The sequence below is a fragment of the Notolepis coatsorum genome, assembly GCF_963971535.1.
Source record: "Notolepis coatsorum genome assembly, chromosome: 6".
Taxonomy (NCBI): domain Eukaryota; kingdom Metazoa; phylum Chordata; class Actinopteri; order Aulopiformes; family Paralepididae; genus Notolepis; species Notolepis coatsorum.
In genome coordinates this window covers 6,052,167-6,074,170 of record NC_140170.1, presented here as the reverse complement: position 1 = coordinate 6,074,170, position 22,004 = coordinate 6,052,167, and positions in this window count along the sequence as shown.

Genomic DNA, 22,004 nt, shown 5'->3' with positions numbered 1-22,004 from the left:
TCCATCTCCAATGTCCTATATTCTGCTATATATCAAGAGAACCCACGCCTTATTTCTTATTTATCAATGATTATGTTGAATCAGTATAGTGAGTTATTTCGTTCTTGTTCCTCATGTCAATGGGGTCAAGCTACTTTAGATACAAGCTGACTGAAGACAACTGAGATATATTCCAGAGTGTACCCAAAGTACATTTCTGTGATCTTAAGTCAGCCTGTACAGACAGGAACTTGACCCCATTGAATTTACATAGTTTTCTGGCTAACTAGCCAGAGCTAGAATGAGCAACTAGGATTTGTGCTAAGAAAGGACTCTACTCTGGTGTTTCTCCAGACCTCTCTTGGCAGAGCCTGAGGTGTGGCCAGACAATAACAACCCCTTCAACTCTCATTCAATTCTAACCCACTCATCTGGGAAATGTGCAGTACCAAGCAGGGCTCTTTTGCCTAGATAGCTGTTTACAACATTACAGATTATACTTTTAAAAGTGAATCTGCTACAAGATTGTTATTAAAAACTGGTCAATGTTAGGTAAAATACTGGGCAGTTGCATGCAATGTCATTGTGGTGGTATATGTCATTGTATATAAACGTACATATAATGAAGACAAATAAACAACATTCAGACATGTTTATAGTTTTACTCGAAACAGACAATAAGAGAGGCTCTACAATGCCATGAAAACAATCTAATAAATAATTGTACTTACAGATGTTGTGGTGTCCACAGTCTGATCTCTGTTTCAAGAAGCACGTTTTGTTCCAGATGTTTTTTTTAGTCCAGTAGATCATGTGTTCTGCCACAGAGAAGCCTTCAAGTCAACCAGCAGTCAATCCAGTCTCTATGGTTGAATGAGTACTTCCCAGTCTGGAAAACAGCCCTGTTCTTATACAGGAGAGACAATAGTTGAGCATTTAGCTGCTTGGAACTGATTGGCCAATCAGAAGAACAATAGACACCTCCTGCATCAAACTGATATTTCCTCCTCTAATCATCTTGGAAGACAACACTTTGTACAATCAATAATGTATCTGGGCAGTTTTTGCACTTGCATATATATTTGTGTATTTGTACATATTGTACTTTAATCAATTAATTTGGACTTTAACTCTCTCTCTTATAAAATACTGAGTTATCATTTAACCCAATTTGTTTAAAAAGAATATTGAAAATAGAATGAATTTGCCAAATGTCAGGTTCCGAATCAGACATAATCATCAATGGGACTTTTCATTCTGTCTTTAGGAAATATATTGATTTGATTTATTCCATGGTGTTTGTTAAACATTGAGTCTCAGAATAAAAATGAAATCAAAGAGCCTAGTGCTCAAGTTTAACGTGGGAAACAAGATTCAACATTGTATTATTGACCATAAATTAGCTGGTGACTGAAACTGTGATTCTTGGATTAGAAAAACATTTGTCAGGTCAGGATATTGTTTTACAGTTGTGATTTCAAGATTTTCAAAACATCAAATGTTGACATGATGTATTTTATATTGGTTAATGTGATTCATAATTTATTTCAAAACATTGACATTTTTAATGACTCTGCACCCCAGTGCCCCTCCCTGCCTACCCACAAACAATTTACACATGCAACTATACAGTGACAATGGAAATACAAGAGCCAATGGCCCAGTCATAGGTAATAAGCATTTGAATAGCAAGTGTGATACAGTGGCCACATCCACCTCATGATAGATTTGCAATTGAAAAGTCAATATGTTGAGACTGAAGTACCCTATAAACATGTATATAGCAGGGAACAATTATGGTACTAAGGCTGAATGGGGGTAGTTAGTGTGGCCAATACAGTAGCATTATTAATGCTGAATACCTCTAATAGGACTCCCATCTCCAATGTCCTCCTATATTCTGCTATATATCCACAGAAACTACGCCTTATTTATCAATGATTATGTTGAATCAGTATAGTGAGTTATTTCGTTCTTGTTCCTCATGTCAATGGGGTCAAGCTACTTGTGAAGTGCCACAGAACAAGTGACACTTTTTGACAATGACATCCTGAGTCGTTCCAATATAGCCGTATATACCTATTTTTCACATGTAATCATATGCTTCATTATTCAATTATTCAATTGATGATGGACAATGATCTCACAGGATGGCAGAGTGGGTGTGAAGTGCCACAGAACAAGTGACACTTTTGGACAATGACATCCTGAGTCGTTCCTATATGACCAGTATAAATCTTTAAACTAAACTCTGGAAAGATAGCTCTATGATGGCTCTACTTATAAAAAATGGAACTGAGCCTTTAAATGTCTCCATAGAACAGAGTGTAGTGTTATATACAGTACACACTCTGTAGTGTTATATACAGTATACACTCTGTAGTGTTATATACAGTACACACTCTGTAGTGTTATATACAGTACACACTCTGTAGTGTTATATACAGTACACACTCTGTAGTGTTATATACAGTACACACTATGTAGTGTTATATACAGTACACACTCTGTAGTGTTATTGTGAAGTGTCACAAAACAAGCGACACTTTTGGACAATGACATCCTGAGTCGTTCCTGTGTGACCAGTATAAATCTTTAAACTGAACTCTGGAAAAATAGCTCTATGATGGCTCTACTTATAAAAAAATTGAACTGAACCTTTAATATCTCCATAAAGAGAGGTCTGTTCTCCACAGTTCTTCACAGGCAAAAGGGAGGAAACCTGCGGAATGTGGGCCCCAGCGAAGGAGATAGAGAGCTGTAAGATGTTAACCCTTTCAGACGGGAAGGGTTGCTGGTTGAAGTCTTGAATCAGAAGAGGAAGGAGAGGAGAGCAGACTATAATGACTATAATGTAATGTAAACTAATGTAATATAGTACACCGAGTACTGTATTGTACTTGTAACCTATTGTACCTGTATATATCTGTATATGTATGTGTTGGGCTATGTAAGATATATTACGGCAGTCTGCCTCGTCCTCGTCTCAGAACGAAAGAGGCCCCATGCAGTAGGGAAGTGACCGGCTGGAATGCAAGGCCAAGAAGAGGGAGCTCTAGTCAGAGGGGCATTGTATTCTTATGAATTACTTGATTTGATATGTAACTGCAAAGTAACAAATAACTGAAGGAGGGATATGACACGTACTGTACAGTGATTGGAGCTATGTACTGATGATGGCGTGACGTGACGGACCTTATAAAAAGGGCCAACTGGCGAGAGCACAGAGGATTTTTACACTGAGCTGGAGAGAGAAGAAGAATGGTGCTTAGAGACTTTTTTGAGAGATGAGAAGAATGCTGCCAGACACGGGGCACAAGCCGTGCAGAGATGAGATGTTTTGTTCTGTGCATATTTTAAACTGAATTGGGTGCTTTCCACTTCAGTATCTTTTTGTAACTAGCTTTTTCTAATTAAAATTACCTCTTTATAAATATGATTTGTATCCTTTCTTCTGACCAGACGACCGGGTAAGCATGAAATGTGTTTTGGCCTTGTAACTTCACCCCATGCATTTTTGATTAATGATGTAAAATAGAATAATAGGCTTTATCCCTACGGAGTAAAAGGAGACTTATGATTATGCATTAAGGACTAAAGGTGGATTCTGATAAACCTGGTTTTATCAAGTAATGCCATATAGTGATAATATGTGTAAGTGGCTTTATCCCTAGCTATAATGGGGATATAACTATAACTATAGGCTTTATCCCTACGGAGTAAAAGGAGACTTATGATTATGCATTAATGACTAAAGGTGCATTCTGTATAATGGGATTATCAAGTAAAGCCATATAGTGATACTACGTGTACATAGGATAGGGAAAATGGACCTCATCTAAGTAAAGAGAGTCCTTCCCAGTGCAAATAGAATAAAAAATATACCCCGCAACTCCATTTAATCAACTGTATTACTGGAGGGGACGGGGGGTTCCTGTGTGTGAGCCGAGGTCTGCTGAGTTTAAGCCCTGAACGTTATAGACAAATTGAGTCCTAGAGGTCTCACGCTTCGCGGGACGCTGCTTGAAGCTGGGATTCGGACTAAAGAGTTATGGGATAATCAATCTGACCTCGGTTTACGACCGGTGCTCAACATGGCGTCCCTGGCGATGTGCATTTATACTAACCAAAATAGGTGCTAAACGGCCGAAGAAGACAGGACTACTGTCAAAAGCCTCTGGAGTAAAATTAAATCACAGATTTGGCTAAAATTAAAGTAGAAAGCTCTACTGGCGACTCGAGTGGAAGGCTCTACTCGGGGATATCACAAATGAATAGAAAGCTCTATCTTGGTGATTAAAGCAACGTTTACTCACAACTAAAGGGTAACATAATGTTTATAGAGCTCTGGGGGGAGTTACAAGTGCAGCATAATTTCGTGCTTTGCCCACAGGAAGCGAACTGGCCCTACCCAAGGCGAGGGCTACCTAGCCCAAAGACACTGTTTGTAAGGAGCGGGAGCTGGATGTGAAGCGAAGTCAAAACGACCGTTCACAGAAAGGCGAGGGCTCCCTAGCCCAGAGACACTGTTTGTAAGGAGGGGGAGCTGGATGTGAAGCGAAGTCAAAACGACCGTTCACAGAAAGGCGAGGGCTCCCTAGCCCAAAGACACTGTTTGTAAGGAGGGGGAGCTGGATGTGAAGCGAAGTCAAAACGACCGTTCACAGAAAGGCGAGGGCTCCCTAGCCCAAAGACACTGTTTGTAAGGAGGGGGAGCTGGATGTGAAGCGAAGTCAAAACGACCGTTCACAGAAAGGCGAGGGCTCCCTAGCCCAAAGACACTGTTTGTAAGGAGGGGGAGCTGGATGTGAAGCGAAGTCAAAACGACCGTTCACAGAAAGGCGAGGGCTCCCTAGCCCAAAGACACTGTTTGTAAGGAGCGGGAGCTGGATGTGAAGCGAAGTCAAAACGACTGTTCACAGAAAGGCGAGGGCTCCCTAGCCCAGAGACACTGTTTGTAAGGAGGGGGAGCTGGATGTGAAGCGAAGTCAAAACGACCGTTCACAGAAAGGCGAGGGCTCCCTAGCCCAAAGACACTGTTTGTAAGGAGGGGGAGCTGGATGTGAAGCGAAGTCAAAACGACCGTTCACAGAAAGGCGAGGGCTCCCTAGCCCAAAGACACTGTTTGTAAGGAGCGGGAGCTGGATGTGAAGCGAAGTCAAAACGACCGTTCACAGAAAGGCGAGGGCTCCCTAGCCCAGAGACACTGTTTGTAAGGAGGGGGAGCTGGATGTGAAGCGAAGTCAAAACGACCGTTCACAGAAAGGCGAGGGCTCCCTAGCCCAAAGACACTGTTTGTAAGGAGGGGGAGCTGGATGTGAAGCGAAGTCAAAACGACCGTTCACAGAAAGGCGAGGGCTCCCTAGCCCAAAGACACTGTTTGTAAGGAGCAGGAGCTGGATGTGAAGCGAAGTCAAAACGACCGTTCACAGAAAGGCGAGGGCTCCCTAGCCCAGAGACACTGTTTGTAAGGAGGGGAGACGATGTGAAGCGAAGTCAAAACGACCGTTCACAGAAAAGCGAGGGCTCCCTAGCCCAGAGACACTGTTTGTAAGGAGGAGAGACTGGATGTGAAGCGCAGTCAAAAAGACCGTTCACAGAACTGGAAGCTAACTAGCACTACATCGGCTAACAAGCCAGTGCTAACACCCATGAGCTGGCCCTAGCCAGACGGAAGACCCATGAGCTGGCCAGACGGAAGCTAACTAGCACGACATCGGCTAACAAGCCAGTGCTAACACCCATGAGCTGGCCGTAGCCAGACGAGAGCCAACTAGCTCACCACAGGCTAACAAAGCCAGGAGCTAACAGCAGGCGAAGTAGCCGGAGCTAGCGACCAATGCTAGCTCAGGAGGAGCTGGCACAACCAAAGCTAGCACAAGAGAAGCTAGTTCGCATCTTGAGACATCTCAAAAGACTGGAGATTCCCGAAAGGGCCTCAATGGCGCAACGGATGGAAAGAGGAGTAAGCACCCCCGGTCAAGATCCAGGGGATAACATGGTGGAAAGACTGATCCCACAGGTGCGAGACGGGAGCATGTCTCTCAGTGTTGCAGCCGAATCAGTCATGAATGGAACACCCATGCAGGGATCATGCTTTCTGCTTGAAAAGCTATTCGGAGGAGTCCCAGGGGGTAACCTACTGGCAGCCCGATGCGCAGCATGGTCACAAGACCAGCTACGTATCGAGTGTAGGCTGTATGACCAAGTCATAATGCTATCTGACAAAAGGGGGGCCTCCCAGGAGCCTCCCCCGAAAACAACCAAGGAGAGAACAAGGAAGAAGAATTACATATACCTACCTCCAGACGAGTGGGCCGCATTAACCCCAGAACAGCAAGCAGAAAGGAAGGCAACAAGGGAGGAATTCAAATCCCGGAAGAAGAATTACATATACCTACCTCCAGACGAGTGGGCCGCATTAACCCCAGAACAGCAAGCAGAAAGGAAGGCAACAAGGGAGGAATTCAAATCCCGGAAGAAGGATTACCTATACCTACCTCCAGACGAGTAGGCCGCACTAACCCCCGAGCAGCAAGCAGAGATAGGGGCAACAAAGGGAGAAATTACCTTCGGGGGCCCTGACACATGACACTCAAGCTAGTGCAACCTGCACTTGACGGGAGAAACATGGGGGAGAAACTAACCCCAGAACAGCAAGCAGAGATGAGGGCAACAAAGGGAGAAATTACCTTCAGGGGCCCTGACACGTGACACTCAAGCAAGTGCAAACTGCACTTGACATACCGCTCATCTGTCAAGAGGAAGAATATGTAGTGTTATTGTCATTTAGGAAGGAACATGACATAGAATACTACATGCATTTTGTATATATTTTAAGTATAATATGTAAAGATGTCCGTCCTTGCTCTAAACCCAGAGTAAAGTAAAGTGAATTTGTAATCTATTTCATTCAGAAGGGATTTCCTGACAGCAACCATTTGGTAGGTTAGCACCCTACCAACCATATCAGCTGCATGAGATGTACACTCACCAGCGCCTATGGGTAACAAATTGAGACTCTGCAAACTCTCATCGAGCTTAGCACCTTGACGCGGGGGGACAGAGCGAGCATCAGGGTCTCTGTATCCGACGGGCCTATCAGATTTGTGGAGACTTGGAAGCCTCAGCATACAGGACGCTGTGGTGCTTAGGCGGCCAAGTCACTGGTTTATAGGTCTGTCAAAACGGATTGGAGGTTCCGGGGCTTAGAACATGAGTTCAAGTGAGTTGGGCTGTATACTAATTAAATAGGTATCAACAGCCGAAAGAATATTAACTGAAATAACTGCTGTCAGGTGTCTCTGGAGTAGAATTAGTTACAGATTTGAGTCAACCTTACTCAAGATTGGTCTTATCGGCAGAACCTCTCCAACCAAGACTCTTCCTAATGTTCGAGATCTGGAACACTGGTGACGTAGATGGTCTGCAGAGCGCAGCAGACAGCCAAAAGTATATTGGTAAAAAATCTATCAGGAACAAGAGAGGGTTGATAAGTAACGACTTGAAGTAGCGGTTACTCATGACTAAAAAGTTACGTAATGTTTTCTTACAGTCAAAAACGTAGAAGGTTCTACTTAAAGAAAGAATCACAATTAAAGTATATTTTTGTGAAATACGGTAAAAAGGTTTACTCATGACTTGAAGTAACTAAATGCTTACTTAAAGTCAGAACTTAAGTAGAAAAAACTCTACTTTGTGAATAGCAGGCTGAAATAGCCATTGCAAATAGCAGGCTGAAATAGCCATTGCGAATAGCAGGCTGAAATAGCCATTGCGAATAGCAGGCTGAAATAGCCATTGCGAATAGCAGGCTGAAATAGCCATTGCGAATAGCAGGCTGAAATAGCCATTGCGAATAGCAGGCTGAAATAGCCATTGCGAGCAGGCTGAAATAGCCATTGCGAATAGGAGCGAATAGCAGGCTAACTAGCCATTGCTAACAGGACGAGGCTACTCACATGATCAGACAGGTATATGATAACCTTGGACATGCCGGAAGTAGGAGGATGTTGGTATACCTGAGAACTAACAACATTCTCATACATAAAGCCAAACAAAGAGCGATAACAGTCCGAAAGGCCTGTGAACAATGTGGGCTGGTAAAGGTGCGCTGGTAAAGGGACAAAACCTGAACCAGTGCCGCATTCTTAGACAGGGGGGGCTGTCCCCCGAAGTCAGTGGACGACGCAGCGAATGGCAAGAAGGAATATACTGACTCAGGTCAGAAATCGGAAATGGAGGAAGACCGGGATAGGTCAAGCTACAGAGCATCCTCAGGGTCCTCATCTAGACCTCCCAGACCTCCCAGACCTCCCAGACCTCCCAGACCTCCCAGACCTCCTAGACCTCCCAGACCGGACAGAGAGACATCGGCCTGGACCCAGGTTACAGGGCGACGAGAGCCCTGAATGGACCTGAAAGAGAGAAAAGAAATGAGTCCTCTGTGGACTGTATCTGTGATGTCCTGCGAGGCCTACGGACAGGGTCACACGATAGGTCAAGCTCCAGAGCATCCTCAAGGTCCTCATCTAGACCTCCTAGACCTCCCAGACCGGACAGAGAGAAGAAATGAGTCCTCTGTGGACTGTATCTGTGATGTCCTGCGAGACCTACGGACAGGGTCACACGACCAGGCCAACCACACTTCAATAGAGGACTGCCGCTACAATTCTCGGGAACCCGTGGGGGTCGCCCGAGAAGTGACAAATCAACCTACCTCAAACTATGGGAAAGATCCAAGAGGTCAGAGGGGGTGACCCCAAGATGACCAAGATGACCAAGGTGACCCCAAGATGACCAAGATGACCAAGATGACCAAGATGACGAAGACGACAACAACCTGGGTGCATCGGCCGGGAACAACAGATGCAAGTCTTCCCGCCGGATACCAAGCAACAACGTGACCCCTATCCTGTCGAGCCGTCCAGCCAGGGAACAACAGATGCAAGTCTTCCCGCCGGCTACCAGGGTAACAAGGTACCGAGATGGCAGAGGGGGTGTGGAGAGTCACAGCCACGTGACCCCACAATCGCCATCTCGTCCCCCAGTACAGACGCCATTAAGACAATGGAAAATGACCGCCCAGGATGACAGAGTGGGTGTGAAGTGCCACAGAACAAGTGACACTTTTTGACAATGACATCCTGAGTCGTTCCAATATAGCCGTATATACCTATTTTTCACATGTAATCATATGCTTCATTATTCAATTATTCAATTGATGATGGACAATGATCTCACAGGATGGCAGAGTGGGTGTGAAGTGCCACAGAACAAGTGACACTTTTGGACAATGACATCCTGAGTCGTTCCTATATGACCAGTATAAATCTTTAAACTAAACTCTGGAAAGATAGCTCTATGATGGCTCTACTTATAAAAAATGGAACTGAGCCTTTAAATGTCTCCATAGAACAGAGTGTAGTGTTATATACAGTACACACTCTGTAGTGTTATATACAGTATACACTCTGTAGTGTTATATACAGTATACACTCTGTAGTTATACAGTACACACTCTGTAGTGTTATATACAGTATACACTCTGTAGTGTTATATACAGTACACACTCTGTAGTGTTATATACAGTATACAGTATACACTCTGTAGTGTTATATACAGTACACACTCTGTAGTGTTATATACAGTACACACTCTGTAGTGTTATATACAGTACACACTCTGTAGTGTTATATACAGTACACACTATGTAGTGTTATATACAGTACACACTCTGTAGTGTTATTGTGAAGTGTCACAAAACAAGCGACACTTTTGGACAATGACATCCTGAGTCGTTCCTGTGTGACCAGTATAAATCTTTAAACTGAACTCTGGAAAAATAGCTCTATGATGGCTCTACTTATAAAAAAATGGAACTGAACCTTTAATATCTCCATAAAGAGAGGTCTGTTCTCCACAGTTCTTCACAGGCAAAAGGGAGGAAACCTGCGGAATGTGGGCCCCAGCGAAGGAGATAGAGAGCTGTAAGATGTTAACCCTTTCAGACGGGAAGGGTTGCTGGTTGAAGTCTTGAATCAGAAGAGGAAGGAGAGGAGAGCAGACTATAATGACTATAATGTAATGTAAACTAATGTAATATAGTACACCGAGTACTGTATTGTACCTGTAACCTATTGTACCTGTATATATCTGTATATGTATGTGTTGGGCTATGTAAGATATATTACGGCAGTCTGCCTCGTCCTCGTCTCAGAACGAAAGAGGCCCCATGCAGTAGGGAAGTGACCGGCTGGAATGCAAGGCCAAGAAGAGGGAGCTCTAGTCAGAGGGGCATTGTATTCTTATGAATTACTTGATTTGATATGTAACTGCAAAGTAACAAATAACTGAAGGAGGGATATGACACGTACTGTACAGTGATTGGAGCTATGTACTGATGATGGCGTGACGTGACGGACCTTATAAAAAGGGCCAACTGGCGAGAGCACAGAGGATTTTTACACTGAGCTGGAGAGAGAAGAAGAATGGTGCTTAGAGACTTTTTTGAGAGATGAGAAGAATGCTGCCAGACACGGGGCACAAGCCGTGCAGAGATGAGATGTTTTGTTCTGTGCATATTTTAAACTGAATTGGGTGCTTTCCACTTCAGTATCTTTTTGTAACTAGCTTTTTCTAATTAAAATTACCTCTTTATAAATATGATTTGTATCCTTTCTTCTGACCAGACGACCGGGTAAGCATGAAATGTGTTTTGGCCTTGTAACTTCACCCCATGCATTTTTGATTAATGATGTCAAATAGAATAATAGGCTTTATCCCTACGGAGTAAAAGGAGACTTATGATTATGCATTAAGGACTAAAGGTGGATTCTGATAAACCTGGTTTTATCAAGTAATGCCATATAGTGATAATATGTGTAAGTGGCTTTATCCCTAGCTATAATGGGGATATAACTATAACTATAGGCTTTATCCCTACGGAGTAAAAGGAGACTTATGATTATGCATTAAGGACTAAAGGTGCATTCTGTATAATGGGATTATCAAGTAAAGCCATATAGTGATACTACGTGTACATAGGATAGGGAAAATGGACCTCATCTAAGTAAAGAGAGTCCTTCCCAGTGCAAATAGAATAAAAAATATACCCCGCAACTCCATTTAATCAACTGTATTACTGGAGGGGACGGGGGGTTCCTGTGTGTGAGCCGAGGTCTGCTGAGTTTAAGCCCTGAACGTTATAGACAAATTGAGTCCTAGAGGTCTCACGCTTCGCGGGACGCTGCTTGAAGCTGGGATTCGGACTAAAGAGTTATGGGATAATCAATCTGACCTCGGTTTACGACCGGTGCTCAACACTACTTTAGATACAAGCGGACTGAAGACAACTGAAATATATTCCAGAGTGTACCCAAAGTACATTTCTGTGATCTTAAGTCAGCATGTACAGACAGGAACTTGACCCCATTGAATTTACATAGTTTTTTGGCTAACTATCCAGAGCTAGAATGAGCAACTAGGATTTGTGCTAAGAAAGGACTCTACTCTGGTGTTTCTCCAGACCTCTCTTGGCAGAGCCTGAGGTGTAGCCAGACAATAACAACCCCTTCAACTCCCATTCAATTCTAACCCACTCATCTGGGAAAAGTGCAGTACCAAGCAGGGCTCTTTTGCCTAGAGATAGCTGTTTACAACATTACAGATTATACTTTTAAAAGTGAATCTGCTACAAGATTGTTATTAAAAACTGGTCAATGTTAGGTACAATACTGGGCAGTTGCATGCAATGTCATTGTGGTGGTATTTGTCATTGTATATAAACGTACATATAATGAAGACAAATAGATAACATTCAGACACGTTTAGACTAGTTTTCCTCGAAACAGACAATAAGAGAGGCTCTACAATGCCATGAAAACAATCTAATAAATAATAGTACATATAGATGTTGTGGTGTCCACAGTCTGATCTCTGTTTCAAGAAGCACGTTTTGTTCCAGATGTTTTTTTAGTCCAGTAGATAATGTGTTCTGCCACAGAGAAAGTGTTCAAGTCAACCAGCAGTCTATCCCGTCTTTATGGTTGAATGAGTACTTCAGTCTGGAAACAGCCCTGTTCTTATACAGGAGAGACAATAGTTGAGCATTTAGCTGCTTGGAACTGATTGGCCAATCAGAAAAATAATAGGCACCTCCTCCATCAAACTGATATTTCCTCCTCTAATCATCTTGGAGGACAACACTTTGTACAATCAATCTGGGCAGTTTTTGAACTTGCATATATATTTTACCCTATAAACATGTATATAGCAGGGAACAATTATGGTACTAAGGCTGAATGGGGGTAGTTAGTGTGGCCAATACAGTAGCATTATTAATGCTGAATACCTCTAATAGGCCTCCCATCTCCAATGTCCTATATTCTGCTATATATCCACAGAAACTACGCCTTATTTCTTACTTATCAATGATTATGTTGAATCAGTATAGTGAGTTATTTCGTTCTTGTTCCTCATGTCAATGGGGTCAAGCTACTTTAGATGCAAGTTGACTGAAGACAACTGAGATATATTCCAGAGTGTACCCAAAGTACATTTCTGTGATCTTAAGTCAGCCTGTACAGACAGGAACTTGACCCCATTGAATTGACATTGTTTTTTGGCTAACTAGCCATAGCTAGTAGTGGTAGTGAAAGCAGGGCACCGGACAGTGGGGGGTAGATGGGAAAATTCTACCCGCCAAGCATATTTCTTACAGGCCAAAAAAACACATTTTTGTGTCACACATAGGCTATATAAATTGTTTTCAGTACATTTCAAGTAGATAAGCTATTACGTTGAAGAATACACACTTAAAGAGGCCAGAGTTAAATTTGTACTCTCTCTCTCTCTCTGAAGACTAAACTTCACAACAATACTATTGTCTCTCCTGTATAAGAACAGGGCTGTTTTCCAGACTGAATTACTCATTCAACCATAGAGACTGGATTGACTGCTGGTTGACTTGAAGGCTTCTCTGTGGCAGAACACATTATCTACTGGACCAAAAAAACATCTGGAACAAAACGTGCTTCTTGAAACGGAGATCAGACTGTGGGCACCACAACATCTGTAAGTACAATTATTTATTAGATTTTTCTCATGGCATTGTAGAGCCTCTCTTATTTTCTATGTTTCGAGGAAAACTAGTCTAAACGTGTCTGAATGTTTGTTGTTTATTTGTCTTCATTATATGTACGTTTATATACAATGACATATACCACCACAATGACATTGCATGCAACTGCCCAGTATTTTACCTAACATTGACCAGTTTTTAATAACAATCTTTTAGCAGATTCACTTTTAGAAGTATCTGTAATGTTGTAAACAACTACCTCTAGGCAAAATAGCCCTGCTTGGTACTGCACTTTTCCCAGATGAGTGGGTTAGAATTGAATGGGAGTTGAAGGGGTTGTTATTGTCTGGCCACACCTCAGGCTCTGCCAAGAGAGGTCTGGAGAAACACCAGAGTAGAGTCCTTTCTTAGCACAAATCCTACAGTTGCTCATTCTAGCTCTGGATAGTTAGCCAAAAAACAATGTAAATTCAATGGGGTCAAGTTCCTGTCTGTACAGGCTGACTTAAGATCACAGAAATGTACTTTGGGTACACTCTGGAATATATCTCAGTTGTCTTCAGTCCGCTTGTATCTAAAGTAGCTTGACCCCATTGACATGAGGAACAAGAACGAAATAACTCACTATACTGATTCAACATAATCATTGATAAGTAAGAAATAAGGCGTAGTTTCTGTGGATATATAGCAGAATATAGGAGGACATTGGAGATGGGAGGCCTATTAGAGGTATTCAGCATTAATAATGCTACTGTATTGGCCACACTAACTACCCCCATTCAGCCTTAGTACCATAATTGTTCCCTGCTACTGTATATACATGTTTATAGGGTACTTCAGTCTCAACATATTGACTTTTCAATTGCAAATCTATCATGAGGTGGATGTGGCCACTGTATCTCACTTGCTATTCAAATTCTTATTACCTATGACTGGGCCATTGGCTCTTGTATTTCCATTGTCACTGTATAGTTGCATGTGTAAATTGTTTGTGGGTAGGCAGGGAGGGGCACTGGGGTGCAGAGTCATTCAAAATGTCAATGTTTTGAAATATATTGTGAATCACATTAACCAATATAAAATACATCATGTCAACATTTGATGTTTTGAAAATCTTAATATCACAACTGTAAAACAATATCCTGACCTGACAAATGTTTTTGTAATCCAATAATCACAGTTTCAGTCACCAGCTAACTTATGGTCAATAATACAATGTTGAATCTTGTTTCCCACGTTAAACTTGAGCACTAGTCTCTTTGATTTCATTTGTATTGAGACTCAATGTTTAACAAACAACATGGACTAAATAAAATCAATATATTTCCTAAAGACACAATGAAAAGTCCCATTGAGGATTATGTCTGATTCGGAACCTGAAATTTGGCAAATTCATTCTATTTTCAATCTTTTTTTAAACAAATTGGATTAAATGCTAACTCAGTATTTTATAAGGGAGAGAGTTAAAGTACAAATTAATTGATTAAAGTACAATATGTACAAATACAAAAATATATATGCAAGTTCAAAAACTGCACAGATACATTATTGATTGTACAAAGTGTTGTCTTCCAAGATGATTAGAGGATGAAATATCAGTTTGATGGAGGAGGTGTCTATTGTTCTTGCCAATCAGTTCCAAGCAGCTAAATGCTCAACTATTGTCTCTCCTGTATAAGAACAGGGCTGTTTTCCAGACTGAATTACTCATTCAACCATAGAGACTGGATTGACTGCTGGTTGACTTGAAGGCTTCTCTGTGGCAGAACACATTATCTACTGGACCAAAAAAACATCTGGAACAAAACGTGCTTCTTGAAACGGAGATCAGACTGTGGGCACCACAACATCTGTAAGTACAATTATTTATTAGATTGTTCTCATGGCATTGTAGAGCCTCTCTTATTTTCTATGTTTCGAGGAAAACTAGTCTAAACGTGTCTGAATGTTTGTTGTTTATTTGTCTTCATTATATGTACGTTTATATACAATGACATATACCACCACAATGACATTGCATGCAACTGCCCAGTATTTTACCTAACATTGACCAGTTTTTAATAACAATCTTTTAGCAGATTCACTTTTAGAAGTATCTGTAATGTTGTAAACAACTACCTCTAGGCAAAAGAGCCCTGCTTGGTACTGCACTTTTCCCAGATGAGTGGGTTAGAATTGAATGGGAGTTGAATGGGTTGTTATTGTCTGGCCACACCTTAGGCTCTGCCAAGAGAGGTCTGGAGAAACACCAGAGTAGAGTCCTTTCTTAGCACAAATCCTACAGTTGCTCATTCTAGCTCTGGCTAGTTAGCCAAAAAACAATGTAAATTCAATGGGGTCAAGTTCCTGTCTGTACATGCTGACTTAAGATCACAGAAATGTACTTTGGGTACACTCTGGAATATATCTCAGTTGTCTTCAGTCCGCTTGTATCTAAAGTAGCTTGACCCCATTGACATGAGGAACAAGAACGAAATAACTCACTATACTGATTCAACATAATCATTGATAAATAAGGCGTAGTTTCTGTGGATATATAGCAGAATATAGGAGGACATTGGAGATGGGAGTCCTATTAGAGGTATTCAGCATTAATAATGCTACTGTATTGGCCACACTAACTACCCCCATTCAGCCTTAGTACCATAATTGTTCCCTGCTATATACATGTTTATAGGGTACTTCAGTCTCAACATATTGACTTTTCAATTGCAAATCTATCATGAGGTGGATGTGGCCACTGTATCACACTTGCTATTCAAATGCTTATTACCTATGACTGGGTCATTGGCTCTTGTATTTCCATTGTCACTGTATAGTTGCATGTGTAAATTGTTTGTGGGTAGGCAGGGAGGGGCACTGGGGTGCAGAGTCATTAAAAATGTCAATGTTTTGAAATATATTATGAATCACATTAACCAATATAAAATACATCATGTCAACATGTTTTGAAAATCTTGAAATCACAACTGTAAAACAATATCCTGACCTGACAAATGTTTTTCTAATCCAAGAATCACAGTTTCAGTTACCAGCTAATTTATGGTCAATAATACAATGTTGAATCTTGTTTCCCATGTTAAACTTGAGCACTAGTCTCTTTTATTTTGAGACTCAATGTTTAACAAACACCATGGAATAAATAAAATCAATATTTCCTAAAGACACATCATGAAAAGTCCCATTGAGGATTGTGTCTGATTCAGAACCTGAAATTTGACAAATTCATTCTATTTTCAATATTAAAATTAAATGATAACTCAGTATTTTATAAGAGAGAGAGGTAAAGTACAAATTAATTGATTAAAGTACAATATGTACAATTACAAAAATATGTATGCAAGTGGCAAAAACTGCACAGATACATATTGATTGTACAAAGTGTTGTCTTCCAAGATGATTAGAGGATGAAATATCAGTTTGATGGAGGAGGTATATATTGTTCTTCTGATTGGCCAATCAGTACCAAGCAGCTAAATGCTCAACTATTGTCTCTCCTGTTTTCCAGACTGAAGTACTCATTCAACCATAGAGACTGGATAGACTGCTGGTTGACTTGAACACTTCTCTGTGGCAGAACACATTATCTACTGGACCAAAAAAACATCTGGAACAAAACGTGCTTCTTGAAACGGAGATCGAAACACGAGATGGAAAGACTCCTGCGATTCACTTGTAAATGCTGTCAGAGTGATGAAGAAAATGACATGTTTGTTCGACGCTCGTGTATCACAAAATTGGACCGTGATGAAATCTATAAAAGGCGATACGAGATAGCTGCATTAACAGAGGATCATAAAGACCTAATTATTATGGCTCAGCTCCAGGCTTTTGGGAGAAGGGCCGAATGGACAGCTGGAAATAAATCGATTTCAAAGAAGAGACAACGGGCCTACACGCACTACTTCTTTGGCGCTGTGCAAATCTGCCGTGAAACTTTTCTCTTCATCCACGGGTAAGTTGTTGTGTGTGTGTGTGTTGCACGTGTCTTTTGATTCGTCCCACAATTCAATTTACTCAAATTAATTAATTAATTTAATCAAAACAACTCATCACAATGTACTATTCGCAACTGATTTGACATACCATGGCTTTTACTGAAATTACAATAGGCTGGGTGTGGTACAGGTACTTGTGATGATGATGATGATAGTGTTGTTGATGATGATGATCTAACTCTCTGTCTCCCCCTCCTCTCCAAAGAATTGGAAAAGATCGCCTGATAGCAATCACCAGACACATGGCTGAAAACGGCATGTGTGTTCGCACTAAGAAGCGAGCGCCACGCAACAACAAGCATTTCATACAATTTGAGGACATCGAAAAAGTAGTAGTAGGAACATCTGGGGCCTTACTTCAAACCACTGCCACAGATCAAGCAGTACCAGCACTTTAGGTGGGTGTGGTCACTGTGTTGTGTATTTACTGTAATTAATTATTCACACTTTAGTGCAAAGAATGTCATTGGCAAATGATACAAATGCATTGATATTGTTATGTATCCCCCCCCCTCACAGTGAACTGTGGTGTTCCACAAGGAAGCATACTAGGACCACTACTGTTCCTAATTTATGCAAATGACATGTCGTCAGCTTGTGACTGCAACTTGTTCCTGTTTGCGGACGACTCAGCCCTGCTGGTCTCTGACAAGAACAAGTTACAGGTTGAAAAAACCCTCAGCTCGGAACTAGGCAAAATCTGCATATGGCTCGCCGACAACAAACTATCATTACACATGGTCAAAACAGAGTCCATTCTCTTCGGTTCAAATAACAAACTCAGCAAGACCGACAGCTTCTCGGTTACAGTGGGTGACAATATTGTCACAAGGAAAGATGAAATTACCTACCTGGGTTCCATCCTAGAGGCTAATCTTTCCTGTGACAAAATGGCATCCAATGTAATAAAAAAAGTCAATCAACGAACTCGATTCTTGTACCGGATCTCCTCCCTGGTAAACAAGAATACCCTGAAGACTCTGGCAGGAGCACTCATTCAAGGGTACTACGACTATGGTTGCACCTCATGGTACCAAAGCACCTCAAAGGTACTAAAAACCAAATTACAAACATCTCAAAACAAACTAGTCAGACTACTGCTTGACCTTACTCCTAGAACCCACCTCACCCCTGCCCACTTTGCCAACCTAGGATGGCTTAGAGTAGACAACAGAGTACAGCAACTTGCAATGGGCCTGGTCTACAAGATACACTACACGACCAAGGTACCCATGTACATGTCAAAATACTTCCCAAAGGTCAGTGAATACCACGATCACAACACCAGAGGGAGCTCCACAAATCATGTAAAACCCAGATTCGGCTCAAACAAGGGACTAAACACGTTTCGCAATTATGCCACAACAATGTGGAACGCCCTACCCAAAGCTGTAAAGGAATGTAAATCACTACCCACCTTCAAAAACACTCTCAAAGAACACCTACGGGAGACTGCAATTCAAAACTGGCCCCTACAAATGTCCTAACCCAGTTGTACAATAAAGACCAAGCATGGCTTTGTCAGTATTCCAATGTACAGCCCCACCCAACCCCACCCCACCTACCCAATCTCCTCCAATGTACAGTTTCCATGTCAAATGTATGTCAGTATTCCAATGTACAGTGTCCCTTATTTTCCCCAGACGAAAATGAATGACTAGGATGCCAAGCTTGTTAGAAGCATTGGAATTTACACTGCACATAGAAACAGCATGGGAAAAAAAGCTGGGACTGATTTAGTTCGCAAAATGCGACCAAAGCACTCTGGAACTATGCTTTATGTCTTCACACACGGACATTTGTCACGTTTCACAAGCTGTTGTTGTTGGGCGTATACGTAGCTACCTTGAGCTACTTCTGATTGGTGAGCAATGAGAGCACAGCACTTCTGATTGGTAAGCATGACTGGCACACAAGAAAAAAACTTGAATCAAACTCGCTGTATAACGTATCCCAAATCGCAGGCTTTGCGATTTGCTAAAAGGCGACTGTCGTAAGACCAAAACACACCACAGTTTTAATTATTTTACATGACTATTTTCATTTTGTTACCCGCCATGTGGCGGACAGACCTCTCAGTGTCACTCGCCAAACCGAAAATCTGCCCGCCAATGGCGGGTGGCGGGCTCCAATTTCATGCCCTGAGGGACCGGTTAACCTTCTGTAGTGTCGTAATGAAAGGTTAACCTTCTGTAGTGTGGTAGTGAAAGGTTAACTGTCTGTAGTGTGGTAGTGAAAGGTTAACCTTCTGTAGTGTGGTAGCGAAAGGTTAACCTTCTGTAGTCTGGTAGTGAAAGGTTAACCTTCTGTAGTGTGGTAGTGAAAGGTTAACCTTCTGTAGTGTGGTAGTGAAAGGTTAACCAGCATAACTGGACCACATACCACTTTAACATAACCTGTAGGTCAATGGATCAAGGCTTGAATGCTCCCAAGCACTGGAATACACAAACACGTCTCAACACCTCAAAATAGTCAAGATATTAATCAAGTTTCAAGATTTTATTATCATTTAAAATAAAGTACAGAATAGAGCTGTATTAATAATAGCTCAGATTATTCATACCTGTCGCTTTGGATAATTCCGTGATACACGAGATTTATTCACATACACACCAGGGCATACAGTGAAATGTGGGTGGCCATTAATTGTGCAGTAATACTAATAAACAAATAAAATAGACATAATAAACAGGTAAAAAATAGGCATGATAAAATAGACATGCTAAAGTCCTGAGAGTCCTATGTACACTACTATACAATACAGTTTTTACTAGAACCACATTGTGGAGAGTTCAGTGTTCAATGTTCTGATGGCCTGGGGGATTGTACCTAAATTGCACCTCGTCCCATTTCTGCCTTGCACTATATAGTATTGTATATTAGTACACTGCACAGTATTGTATATTGTATGGTAACTACGTCTATTCTGCATCGAACATTGTACATATGTCTAAACTGAACACTGTGACCTCATTTTTTTTACTTCTAATTTTACTATGTTATTTTATTTCATACTTATCTTGTCTTGCACAGTCTCTGGAGCGTAACAGTAAGAAGCATTTTGTATAAAAGTATTCTGTACTTCTGTATGACAAATATTAAAGAAACTTGAAACTTGAAACTTGAAGAATAAGTTGAGCCTTAGTCTCTCCAGAGTGATCACTGTGGTCTTTTTGAACCGCTGCTTGATACTTTGGCTGGTGCTGGGCATGTTATGTCTTGAGCTCCATCATCACAGAACTCTCTGATCTTGTGGAAGAGATAGTCTTGTCTTGCAGAGTCCAGTCCCGGTGGTGGCATAACAGGAAGTCCATCTATAGGCGGCAGGACATGGACGTCACGGAGCAGCTGGAATCTGGTTTCCGCGCCATCAATAGACATCTTTGCCACAACCACACCGGGTTCATTGGAATCAAAGCTGCAATAATAGAGTTACTCGTTAGTACAGGGCACATGATTGATTGATTGATTGAAAAGTTTATTAACAGATTGCAGAATGGGTACAGTACAGTACAGCTCAATACATACAATTGGTTGGGTGGGGCTGTACATTGGAATACTGACAAAGCCATGCTTGGTCTTTATTGTACAACTGGGTTAGGACATTTGTAGGGGCCAGTTTTGAATTGCAGTCTCCCGTAGGTGTTCTTTGAGAGTGTTTTTGAAGGTGGGTAGTGATTTACATTCCTTTACAGCTTTGGGTAGGGCGTTCCACATTGTTGTGGCATAATTGCGAAACGTGTTTAGTCCCTTGTTTGAGCCGAATCTGGGTTTTACATGATTTGTGGAGCTCCCTCTGGTGTTGTGATCGTGGTATTCACTGACCTTTGGGAAGTATTTTGACATGTACATGGGTACCTTGGTCGTGTAGTGTATCTTGTAGACCAGGCCCATTGCAAGTTGCTGTACTCTGTTGTCTACTCTAAGCCATCCTAGGTTGGCAAAGTGGGCAGGGGTGAGGTGGGTTCTAGGAGTCAGGTCAAGCAGTAGTCTGACTAGTTTGTTTTGAGATGTTTGTAATTTGGTTTTTAGTACCTTTGAGGTGCTTTGGTACCATGAGGTGCAAGCATAGTCGTAGTACCCTTGAATGAGTGCTCCTGCCAGAGTCTTCAGGGTATTCTTGTTTACCAGGGAGGAGATCCGGTACAAGAATCGAGTTCGTTGATTGACTTTTTTTATTACATTGGATGCCATTTTGTCACAGGAAAGATTAGCCTCTAGGATGGAACCCAGGTAGGTAATTTCATCTTTCCTTGTGACAATATTGTCACCCACTGTAACTGAGAAGCCGTCTGTTTTGCTGAGTTTGTTATTTGAACCGAAGAGAATGGACTCTGTTTTGCCCATGTGTAATGATAGTTTGTTGTCGGCGAGCCATATGCAGATTTTGCCTAGTTCCGAGCTGAGGGTTTTTTCAACCTGTAACTTGTTCTTGTCAGAGACCAGCAGGGCTGAGTCGTCCGCAAACAGGAACAAGTTGCAGTCACAAGCTGACGACATGTCATTTGCATAAATTAGGAACAGTAGTGGTCCTAGTATGCTTCCTTGTGGAACACCACAGTTCACTGTGAGGGGGGGGGGATACATAACAATATCAATGCATTTGTATCATTTGCCAATGACATTCTTTGCACTAAAGTGTGAATAATTAATTACAGTAAATACACAACACAGTGACCACACCCACCTAAAGTGCTGGTACTGCTTGATCTGTGGCAGTGGTTTGAAGTAAGGCCCCAGATGTTCCTACTACTACTTTTTCGATGTCCTCAAATTGTATGAAATGCTTGTTGTTGCGTGGCGCTCGCTTCTTAGTGCGAACACACATGCCGTTTTCAGCCATGTGTCTGGTGATTGCTATCAGGCGATCTTTTCCAATTCTTTGGAGAGGAGGGGGAGACAGAGAGTTAGATCATCATCATCAACAACACTATCATCATCATCAT